Raw genomic sequence first — 13,109 nt, forward strand, 5'->3', positions numbered from 1 at the left:
ATTACAACATCTTCCCCTTGGGATAGTTTGTTCCTTGAATGATACTGACTTTGCTGAATTACTAAGGAAAGAATGAGATAATGCACGGGACACTAATGAATTGAATCATGACTGAATATCTAAAATCTAAAACTAATGCTTGATACATGAACTAAACTGAGGTAATGACTTACATGGTCATGAAGGAATTTTCTCTTGAATAGGAGAGATAAAAACCATAGAAACTTATCTGCCTAACTGCTAAACCGAATTACTGGTTATACAAACTAAATCATACTGAAATCTTATACTTAACTAGAGTATTTCTTTGACGCTCTTTCTATGAAGTTCTAATGACTTTAGGGAGTAAAGAATCTTGGGCATGGTCTGAATAAGACATCTGGACAAGAAATCATAACATGGATAAAATTCTATAATATGGGACACCGACCTACGAAACATCAGCTAGGATAGAGCTATTAGGCCTTATACACTACAACTACTAACTTTCAAGCTTAGACCTATTCTATGAATACTCTCTCAACTATACCTTCCACTTTAATATTGTGTTTCACTTGAGGCTACTGAAAATATTCACATGGGCACTTATAACTCTACCTACTGAAGTTTGAGGTGGACTGAATTTTCCCACTATGTACAAGCCTACTCAAATCTACAAAATGCAGCCATAACACTATAATACTAGTCTGAGTCATGAATTCAATACACTTTGCATTTTAATAGCTTTCCATCTCCTAAATAATCCTGATTACCCCTTCAACAACTAAATACAACTTTTACTAGCCATTCACTAATGCGTAATGCATTTATCCACTTACACAACAACACGACATTCAAGCCTATCTTCATAGCTACAGCCTCGAATAAAATAAACAATTAACAATCTTTCCTTAATATGAAATATTTACTCTCTCCCATATGACCAATTGCTCATCACTACATCATTTCATAAGAAGAGGTTACTAAAAGGATAAAACATGAGGAACTGAAGCATAAATCAACACTATACAGAACTTGACACTTAAAAGAGACCTGAGGAATAGAATAACAACATCATGGATTCATCAAGAGACCTAAACTGAGGATATACATTACATAATTTGAATTTTTCTGATCATTAGGAGTGTAGTATGAGTACTAGAACTGAACACATAGTAAAGAAGGAATACTTGAGTCATGAGCTACATGACTTGAATTTGGAGTTCATAACTTTATGGAATATGATTTGTACTGCTGGGTGAACTAAAACACCTTATACTAGGAATTAGAAGCGTACATGATTTCCTATAAAGTGCATAACTATGAATTATGATCATAGGGATGACATGTAAGGCATGAGTAGATATCATGATAAATGAAATACAAAACTTTGCACTAAGGTAAGGACGGGTTGGGCATCATCCTCTCCTACTACTTTACTACACATACTGATATTACTACTAAAATTTTAAAGCCTGACTTGGTTACTTGTTCTATCATCTCCCCCTTATCTTAAAGTCATTATTCTAAGTTTGGGAATCTCTAAACTGAACTGACACCACTTTACTCTAGAATCTAGGATATAATAATACACATAATCACTAAACTCACCATGAAGAACTGTACCTAAAAGTGTAAAACCATACTGTTGATACAACCTTCTGAGATAGAACTCTTAACTTTCTATATCCCCAAATACACTATGTTACAACCTAAGAACTGACTAACTTAGAATTTTCCACTCCTCTTTCTATTAGCTCAACCTTCAAAGATTCAAACTTAGATTGAACACATAATAGGAATATCCGCAAATATTTAATAACCATACTACTTTCATCATAGCCATTAAATGTCACATCTCTAAACTTATATTTTTCCCACACCATGAGAATTACCACTACACCAACATCAATAATCCATATAACTTCAAATTACCAAACTTAAATTCTTGCATACACAGTTTCAAGCCTATTGATTCACCTTTTATATAACTAGCCTCATAGAATACATACTCTACTCAATCTGGATAACACCATCCCAAATCTACTACTGTTGTTGAACTCTTGGGTTCATGCTTCTAATTCTAGGTTATATGCTATCATAGGATTCTGAGAAGGGATCTGAGGACACATTTGACTTTGGATTAGTGAACGAGTTTTTATGATTATGAATGAAATCTTTCATACTTTGGAACATGAAGGTACTAATAGGATACTTTCAATCCCACATAGAATCCCATAATTATCTGTGAGAACTATCTGAGAAAATCTGTATTTGTAAGGATTTAAGATTGATTGTTTCTATTACCTTGAAAACAAGGCAAGGCTGGCATGAATAGAGCAAGATAAAAATTTGTATAAATTTCTTAGAGGACCTTTCTATTGCACGGTCTGAGACATGAAAGAAGGAAAATATTTCCTAAAACATCTTGTAGACTTTTGTCCATAAGTGTGGCGCGCTCCACACCCATGCACAAGACTCTACTCAATGCGGCTTTCAGATTCCCTTGCACACTGTAGAACATTAGGCTCTGATAATAAGTTTGTAATGCCCTGAGAATATGCCCTGGTCGTCACACGGTGCTTACAGTCCCAAAGGAACACAAGCTAACCCATGATACTTATACGTGCTATGAGCACTTGGTAAAATAATAGAGAAGCATGTGCAAAATTTAACTGAAAAAGCCATAAGGTTTTAAATCATAGTTCTGATAATGTCTGTAAAACAATACTGATAAAATGGATGATAATAACTACTGAAAACTGACTGTCTGTCTGTACTAATCTAAAAGGCTCTAACTGAATAACTGGGGAGTTGATGGGACAAAGCCCCAACTAACTCCGACTGTCTGCAAAAACTGAGAAACTAAAATAAACATAACTAGTCCTCAAAGAATGAAGACTCACCATTGTTGCTGCTACTAGTGTGCTGGGATAACTAGGTACGGTCAGGAAACGAAGCATCCAAACCTATGATATGAAACATCGTAGCGCAAGAAATGAGTATACGATCAGTACTTTAAATATATTGGTATGCTAAATGAGGTTAGACTGATATGCATGGGTTTATGTGCATGAGTAATAACTGACTGAATGTATAGCATAGAATAACTGAATGCACATCAATAACTAGTTGAATAATATGAGATAACTGAGTAAACATGCATGAAGTAAAGACTGACTGGCTAGCATGAGATTACTGAATATAAATGTGTGAAAGCTGTAAGATCTGAGAATACATGACAAAGCAAATAACATAATTATGAAATAGTTTTGTAAACTTAAATACTGAAATACTGATAACTGAATAACTGATATTGTATACTATGGTTAAGCAAAAAAAAACTGAACTGAGTTCTGAACTGAATACTAATTACTGAGTACTAAATACTGAAACTACAATTGTGAGAGGTATCATCTAATCGACATGCCCTAATTATAAGCCGAGTTGGGGTCCAACTTGTGACCCTAGTTAGAAGGGTGCTAGTACCATTCCACGGTTACTAACACTGGCTTTGAAGTCATTCCTAACTAACGGGTGACCCCTGAGATCAGTCCTAACTAGCGGGTGATCCCTGAGAGTGTCACCTAACTAATGAGTGACATCTTATAACCTACACTAGCTACGTAGTTCAGTAACTTAAGGATTGCTTCTAAGGATCCAGTCCTAACTAACGAGTGAGCCCTCATCCCTAGGCTCACTCGGTGATGAATCCTACTCCCAACTGAACTGACACTAGTTATAGGTCTAAGCTAAGCTTAACTAAAAAGGAAATTAACTCGGATTACTGAAGTGATCTAAGTTTGACTGATATGATAACGGACTGAATTGATAATGCTCATACTTGTCTGAAACTACTGAGACTAAATAAGCAGCTAGATTTTGGGTATTCATAACCCCCATGACTCTATAACAATGACAACAGGGTCATATGAAAGCTTTGAAACCATGGAAGGAAATTATTATTCACAATAATTTACTTAAACATTTCATCAAATACATGGGTACCAAGACTTTAACATGAGGAAATACTTCTAGACATAATGGGATGCCACGATCACATGAAAAAATTATAAACTAATAATTTATTCTAAATTCTCATGAACATAATATGGAAACCATAATATTTAAAACATACTATAATGCATTTCACTTGAAAAAAAATTCCAAAATCTTAACTTGTAAATATGTAATAAGTAGTCATTGTTCAAAACCAAATCATTTGGGCATTTCATCAAATACTTGTAGTTCATGGTTTAAACTAAGAATGGGAATTGCATAAAACTTGTAGTAATAGCTTGATTTCACTTCTAAGATCACCAATTAGGTTTTAAATTCAACAAACAACACCATTCAAACATATAAGGTTTTATATCACTAATAATTTCATGAAAACATGATAAAGATTCGAAATTCATATAAGTTCATGGACATAATTAATAAAATCTATTATAAGGGTTGCTTTCGATGAAAAAAAATTGTAAACATCATGTATAATAAAGATTCATAAAAACTTCACGGGGATAAATCATTATAAACATGTAATTTTATGATTTAAACTATAAAAGATGGATTCTTGGACTCCATGGGTGAAAAGGGCCCATGGATGAACATATAACATACCTTAGAGCTTTAATATTGAAAGAGAACTGACTTTTCTTGAACATTCTTGGATTAGGACTTACAATTCCTTGAGTTTCTTGAAGAAGGGCTTGAATCTTGTTCTTGGAAGATGACTTTGAGAGGAAACCCTAATTTTCTTATTCTTAAGAGTAGAGAGGATTATGAGTGTTGAGCAACTGATATTTTATCCCTTAATAGGGTTTTATGTATGGCCTATCACACCAAGTCGTCACTCAAAAACTAATTTTTATAAGTTGCTGGTCTTGGGTGATGACTTGGGCTGATAGGTCATTACTTAGGTGATGGCCTATCAACTCAAGTCGTCACATAGAAACTAATTTTCATGAGTTGCTGGTCTTGGGTAATAACTTGGCTGATAGGTCATCACTTAGGTGATATTCTATCAACTTAGGTCATCACATGGAAATTGAAAATAATGGTTCGCTGGTCTGGGGTGACGACTTGGATGATAGGTCATCACTTAGGTGATGGCCTATCAACTCAGGTCGTCACTTTATTGACAGACAAACATGCTGAAGTAAAATGAGTATAACTTTTTGTTCTGATATCGGATTAAGGTAAAACAAAATGCGTTGGAAAGAAGATTCAAAGACCTTTCATTTGATATATATTATGATACGTAATTCATTATGTATAATGATTAATGGTCTTCTAAAGTTGACCAAAGCTGAAATATTCACTAAAACTTAATCGATAAGAGCGTTCTCAAATCATCTTTGTGTTAAGAGATTTTTATGACCTCGACTAATATATAAGGATGTTTTAACACTATAGAACTGATCATCACACATATATAGACATAAAAATAATTGGGTTAGGGTCTTTATACTTAAGAACAATGATTTAAATTCTAGCCCAAAAATGTGGGGTGTTATACATACCTTCTACAAGGCTATTTCTATGGTAAATATTATCAAGATTAGGGCTACTCAAGACCCTCATGTTAATCCATATACAACAATCACCCACACAAGAAATTCATCATTAATATCACATATAAACATAAGTCTAAGCAAGATTCAACATCATACATCATTAGGCAACAAAACCTATTTCTTTTGACTTCAAAACCACCATGTACACTTACTAATCCAAGTATCAAATACATGGTTTTAGATATATTTAAATAGGGTAAGAGATACATGCCTTAAACAAGATGAAACGCCAATAATCTTGGCTTGTTCTTGCCACTAGATAAGCTTCTTCTAAACTTTATCCAATTTAGAAACACAAAATTGAAGTTCTTTTTCAATGGTTCAAGTCTAGGTATTTTAGTAACTTTATGCTAAGTATTCCAAATGTTAATATTGGTTGCCTTTGGTGTCTTTCTTAGGGCATGCAGTATCTTTAAAAGGCATTATGGAATACCTATAAAAATTTTAGGCTATTAAAAATTGGGCCAAATCAGCAAATGTGATAGAGATTCATATTTTTGTGGGGTTGGACAACAATTATCTTAGGTTTGTGAAGGGATTCACCTTCATTACTTTGCATATGACCCGATTGACTCAGAAGAAGGTACCTTTTGTATGGAATGATGAATATGAGTAGAATTTCCAAAAGATCAAGACCTTGCTAACCTCAACTCCCATTCTTACCATGTCAGTTGAAGGTAAAGATTTTATTGTGTATTGTGATGCTTCATGTTCTAGTTTGGGTGTTTTTTTATGCAGGGAAAGAATGTGATTGGATATACTATGAGCCAGCTAAAAGTGTATGAGATAAACTACCCCACCCATAATTTAGAATTGGCAACAATAGTATTTACTTTCAAAATTTAGATGCATTATCTTTATAGGGTTAAGTGTGAGGTGTTCAAAACCACTGCAACTTGCAACATATTTTTAGTAAAAAGATTTGAATTTGAGGTATCATAGGTGTATGGAATTACTCAAAGACTATGACATTTTGATCTTTATCATCCAAGCAAGTCTAATGCGGTAACAGATGCTTTAAGCTAGAAGACTATAAGTATAAAGAGTTTAGAGTAGTTGGAGGTGCCAAGACGTTCATAGATATAGAGGTGCAAACCTTATCTAACAATTTGATCAAATTATAGGTGGCTAATAATTTGATTAAATTATAAGTGGCTAATAATGTAGGGTTTTTAGCCAATGTTGAGGCTAGAACCATATTCCTTTACAAGATTAAAAAAAGGCAATTTGAGGATAAGAAATTAAATAAAATTTGGGTTAAGGTGGTACAAGGTGAGGGAAAGATGCCATTCTTGATTAGAAAAGTGTGTTGAAAATTAGTGGATGTATGTGTGCCTCGTATGGACAACCTAATTTCTGTTATCCTTATCGAGGCTTACAGTTCTAAGTACCCTACACATCCGGGTGAAACCAATATTTATAGAAACTTAAGGTAACATTATTGGTGGTGGTATATGAGAAGGACATTATTGATTCCATGACTAAGTGTCAAACTATCAATGGGTTAAGTATAAACATAGATGACTTGGTGGCAAATTTTAGAGGATGCCTACTTTGATAATTAAGTGAGAGAGAATAACTATAGATTTTGTTGTTAGTCTTCCTAAGACCTTGAAAAGATGTGATTCCATTTGGGTAATTATTGATCAATTAACCAAGTTTGCATATTTTATTCTAGTGTGAGTGAATTATAATATAGTCAAGTTGGTTGTAATGTATGTTAAGAAAATTGTTAGACTTGCCTAACTCTATCGTATCAGATAGAGGTATATAATTTACCTCTAACCTTTTAGAGAAGTTTTAAGAAGAGTTGGATACTAGTTTAGACTTAAGTACAACCTTTCAACTGTAAATTAATGGATAATCCGAGCAGATGATTCAAGTTCTAGAAGACATTCTTTGAGCATATGTAATGGAATTTAGGGGTCAATAGAACTAGCTTGCCTTTGTATTGATATGGCTTATTTTGAAGCCATGTATAACAGAATGTGTAGGTCACCAATTAGGTGGTTTAATGCCTTATAGGTGAGACCTTGGAGCACGGATGTGTTAAAAGAGTCAATAGAGAAAGTGAGATTCATCTAAGAAAAGTTGCTAGAAGCTCAACATAAATAAAAGGAGTATATGGGCAACAAGGTCAAAGATGTTCATTTTGAGAAGGACGATAAAGTTTTGCTTAAAATATCACCCATGAAGGATGTAATATATTATAGAAAAAAGACTAAGTTAAGTTCGGTGTATATCAGATCTTTTGAGATCTTGAAGGAAGTAGAATCTGTGGCTTATAGGTTGGCTCAACCTCCTAGTTTGTAGGGAGTTCACCCAATATTTCATGTCTCAATGCTCAAAAAGTATCATGGATATAGAAATTACATCATCCATTGAGATTCGGATCTGATTGACAATAAACTCTCTTATGAAAATGAGCATATACTAGATAAAGGTTTGAGGTAATTTGAGAACCATGGTTATTTCATCTATGAAAGTTCAATCGATAAACTATCCTATTAAGGAGGCCACTTAGGATACTGAGGTGGACATGCACAAGCAATATCCCCATTCATTCGTTGATTCAAGTTACCTTGGTTGTTTTTCATTTTTTGTTACTAGATGTCATTCTGAAACTAATGAGTATTTAAGTGGTATCTAATATAATGATTCCAAACATTGTTACAGTGATTGGTGGGTAAATTTACAGCTTAGAATTCCTTAGATAAAATTTGTAAAATTAAGGGCTAGCGTCGTTTGGGGTAAATTTTGGGTGTTGTGCGTTCTAGGAAAATCTAGTAATTTTTGGTGGTTTAGTTGTGGGATTTAATTTGATTTGAGTTTATTGTTAGATGATTAGTTTAGAAAGTCATAGGAACTTTTGATGCATAAAATATGTTAGTAGAACTCAAGTTACAGCACGTTCCATAAAAGGGATAGATATGATGCCAAAATTAGAGAAATGAGTTATGAAATGAACATAGCTTGGAACTAAGACCAACCTATATTTTAAGTACCGATCAACGTTAGAAGTTTTTTTGAATAGTTTCATTGTAGCAAAGAAGAGGATCGCAACGACGATGGGGTGTTTTGTCCTAGGTACCATTATTGCAGTAGAAGTGTCGTTGAGCAGCATCATCGTAGTGAGGGAAAGGGTCACCACTGCAATAGGGTGTTTTGTCCTAGGAACCGCTACAGTAGTATAAGTAATTGCAGCAATGATTAGTTAGCCTTATACTAGAAATTTGAGACTTAGTGTTTTTTATCCTAAAACATTCAATTTTCGATCGAAAGACATAGATAAGGTGATTTCCTCCATTGTTAGGGGTTTTTCATCATTAAAGTATGGTTTTTCTGCATTTTAACTTGTAATTACTTTTGAGTAATCTTTAGAACTGTACGAATCATGATCATGGTTGCAATTGGGATTTTAGCCCTATGTTTAATGATCTATTGGAAATTGGTGGTAAATAACTTTAATTGGCTTATTATTAACTCTAGATTGTTAGAATTCACTTTCTAGAATAAAATTATTCCTTGTAATCATGAGATATGAAGAAGTCAAATATATTAAAGGGTAAAAATCACTAAAATGATGAACTAGATTAAGTTCATGCGTTCAAGTTACTGGGTTTGGGTTTATAATGCCTAGAAGTCGGGAATTTTGTGTTAAATCATTCTCATTTATTGTTTATAGACCAAGAATGAGTAGAACTTGTGATAAAGGGCAAAGCTTTGGCTAATTAGTGTATTTGGAAGAGGAAACGAGGTAGATATGATTTGAAGGTAGTTATTGAGTTGATTTGATTATATGTTTATATTTGAGTTAGATTATTATGATTAGCCTTTGAGCATGCTTGTGATTGTTGATTGAGATGATGTTAAAGTTTAAGATGAAATGATTAACTTGAAGATTTAAGTGTTGATGAATAAAATACAAATTTACATATTGATATTATTGTGCTTTGAGCATTATTGTTGAGTTTTATTTATTTGATGATATTAGGATCAGTTCAGCACAGATTGATATTGGGATTAGGTACCATGCCGATATAGTATATGGACTGCGCTCATTCTATGCAGATCAGGATTAAGGGTCTTTGCTGACCCAAATATGTATGTACACTAGTTTTGGCATACATTCATTGGTTGCACTACACATGTGGTTGTTTACTTAATTACAGTTGTCTAAATTCCCTAAATATAAGTGATTGATACGAATAATTTGAAAAGGGTTGATAGAAAAAAAATACCCGTTGAGTTTGTAAGTTGAGGAGTTTTATGAATATGAATTGAAATGTTGGTTGGTCATGAGTTGTGTCTAGATCGCTTCTTGATTTTTTTTTAACGTATCTAGTTGTATGGTGTTGAGTTAAGCTTGTCGACGATGACTACCAATACATAATTTTTGTACTGATCCTACATGTGTTCTTCATTTTGTTGAGTGCAGAGTATGTTTTAATATTTGAGACAAGACCTCGACTTTAGTTTTTTATCATCAACTTCGATTCAAGGTGAGCATCATGTCAGGACAATCATTAGATCTTCCTCTTGCTCATGTCCTTATTTCCGAGCAATGACTTTCTTCATTGATTTCAGTATTTGGGGACTATGATTTTAGACTTATTTTGAATTAGTAGTTCTTGTATGGTAACTTTCGGATCCCAGAGATGTAATAGTTTAGACATACTTCTGCAGTTTTTGTTATTGATTTAGTTTTTTGGAGAAGTTAGCATTGATATTGTGCTTGACATGTTTTACGTTAGTAAATGGTATTTTGGTTTAGTAAATATTTAAGTGTAAGATTTAATTATTCGACTAAGGATTGAGTTGATTGGTTCTTCTACTATAGAGTTAAGGTGGGTGACACTCACGATCAATTGGGTCATGACATTTTGTTTCTCACTTGCATCAAAAAATAATTTTAAAATACTAAACAACGAAATTCAAAAAATTGAACCAAAACGAATTAGTTTGATTCAGTATTTGATGCACATAGTTTCAAAATAAAAAATCAAAGAGCCAAATCTAACTTTGACAATCTAACAAATAATGTAACGTCCACCCCTAAATTGTGGACAATTATGTTACTTGGACAAATTAATTAAGGGTGACAAAAAAGTTTCAAAACTAAAAAAGAGTAACACAAGTCTTAAATATTGAGTAGAGGTGACAATTTTAAGATTAGTGTAAATGACACTAATTTTAAAACCCTCAAGTTTTTATTATTTACATAAAAATCTCTACACCATATTTACATAACGCAAAATAGTTCAGTGGACTCTTGTACTGTGTCCGTTTGGTAATGTAGATACTCTTACTTAGATGTTTGTCATTTGTACCCTTGAACCCATTAAAAAGCAACATTTTGAATTCTTTGCCCGTTGACCAGTCCTATGTAGCATTAAAATGACTAACTAGGACGAGGTGCGTGTATGCACACGCCTAGGGTGTGAGTGGGGTCAATTTTTGGGCAACTTTATATTAAAATAATTTTAAAAAATAAAAATAATATTTAGATTAAAAAAATTAGAAAGGGGTCTTTTTTTCCTCCATCTTTTTTAATTTAAAAATTTTAAATAATAAATTTAAAAAATAAAATAAAAAAGCCCCCCTTCCCTACGCCACCCCACCCAGCCTCGTCCAGGTCCTACCCAACCCACCCCAAGACTCTTCCAGCCCCCCACTCCGCCCCGACACTCGTCCAGGCCCTCCCCACCCCACCCCAATCCGTCCCCATCCCCTACACCTCACCCAGCCCCTCCCCACCCCATCCCCAGCCCCCCACCCCACCCTAATACTCGTCCAACCCCCCTTCACCCCACCCCAACACCTGTCCAGCCCCTCTCCACCTCACCCCAGCCCGTCCCCACCCCCTACCCATCCCTATCTAGCCCCTTCCCACCTCACCCCAGCCTCCACACCCCACCTAGCCCCATTCAGCCCCTCCCCACCCCACCCCAGTACTCGTCCAGCCCCCCTTCCCCAACCCAGCCCCCTCCCCAAAACCACCATCACTTTTTATTTTTTATTTTAATTTTTCATCTCAATTCAAATCTTTTAATATTTTTTTTTTAAATTAAAATTTAAATTTGAAATATTTTTATTTTATGGGGGGTTAAAATTTAAATTTGAATTGAAAGTGAGTGATAGTGGATATTGAAAATAATTAGTGAATTTTGCTTGAAAAAAAATAAACTTTTTGTGAATTTGTTAAAGATATTCAAATTTAATATTTGGAAATTCATTATGTTTGTATATATGAATTTATAGTTAAAAATTTAAATTGGTTAGAGAAGAATTTTAATTATTTGGAATGAATTTGATGTTTAATTTGTGAGCAAAAATAAAAACATGACTATTCAAGTTTTTCTACAATTTATAAATTTTTTTATTTAATTAAATTAATTTTAATATTTAATTTGTTATGTAGCATTTTAAAAATGGCTTGAAATTTAATGTAATACTTGAAAATGACGTAGCAGATGACGTGGCAGATGATGTGGCAGACATGACAGCTGACATGGGGAGAGTGTGTTACACTCACCAAAAAAGTGTTTAAAATGTTGCTTTTTAATGAGTTCAAGGGTCCAGATGACAAACATGTAAGTAGAAGTGTTCAACTTACAAAACCGACATAGTACAAAAGTCCACCGAACCATTTTGCCTTTACACAAAGATCCCTATACCATCACCATCACTCCTCCTCCACACCCTTTTTGTTGCCACCGCCGTCATCTCCTCTTCCTCCACTATCACTATCATTACCATTGCCACCTTTTCCAAATTCACCATTATTTCCTCTCTCTACATAACTATCGCCTATTTTTTCTTTTTCTCCCCACCACCATTGCTATCAACATCGCAACAAATGTCATCTTCTCATTCAACATCACCACCAGCACCATCACCTTTCTTTTTATCATAAATATCACTTTTTCGTAGGCTCTTCCTCCAACCACATTTTTTTAGAAATTAAGTAAGTATCGAAATTGCTGCAGCAACAGTCGAAGTTGCTGCAGCAACTTTGATAGTTTTGATAGTTGCTACAATAACTTCGATAATTACTGTAACACAACAACTAATAGTAGTTGTTGCAATAATTACCGTAACTGTTGTAGCAACTATGATAGTTGCTGAATCAACTCTTGCAGTTGCTGAATTAGATGAATTATTTCTCCATTTATTTTTAAAAGAGATCAAAACTTTCTTTGCAAACTTCTCAACTTTATTTTAAAAAAATAGTTCATGAAGATTAAAAAAGGAAGAAGAACGAAACGAAAAAAAAAAGATTGAAGAAGAGGAAAAAATAAGAAAGAAGATGAGGAGAAAGAAATTTGGAGAGAAAGAAAAAATAAAGAAAAAAGATTGAAAGATAAGAGAAAAGGGAAAAATTTTAAAATTTTAAAATTTAGAGTTGGAGGACTTTTTAAAAAATTATTTTTTTTTAAAATTACATTTTATACCTAATTAACTTAATCAGAATTTAAATAAATCTTTGACCTTAGCTAATTAAAATTGTCACCATATTTAATTTAAAAACTTTTTTATTCTAATTAATTT

This window comes from Capsicum annuum, chromosome 1 (assembly GCF_002878395.1).
Source record: "Capsicum annuum cultivar UCD-10X-F1 chromosome 1, UCD10Xv1.1, whole genome shotgun sequence".
In the NCBI taxonomy this organism is placed as follows: Eukaryota; Viridiplantae; Streptophyta; class Magnoliopsida; order Solanales; family Solanaceae; genus Capsicum; species Capsicum annuum.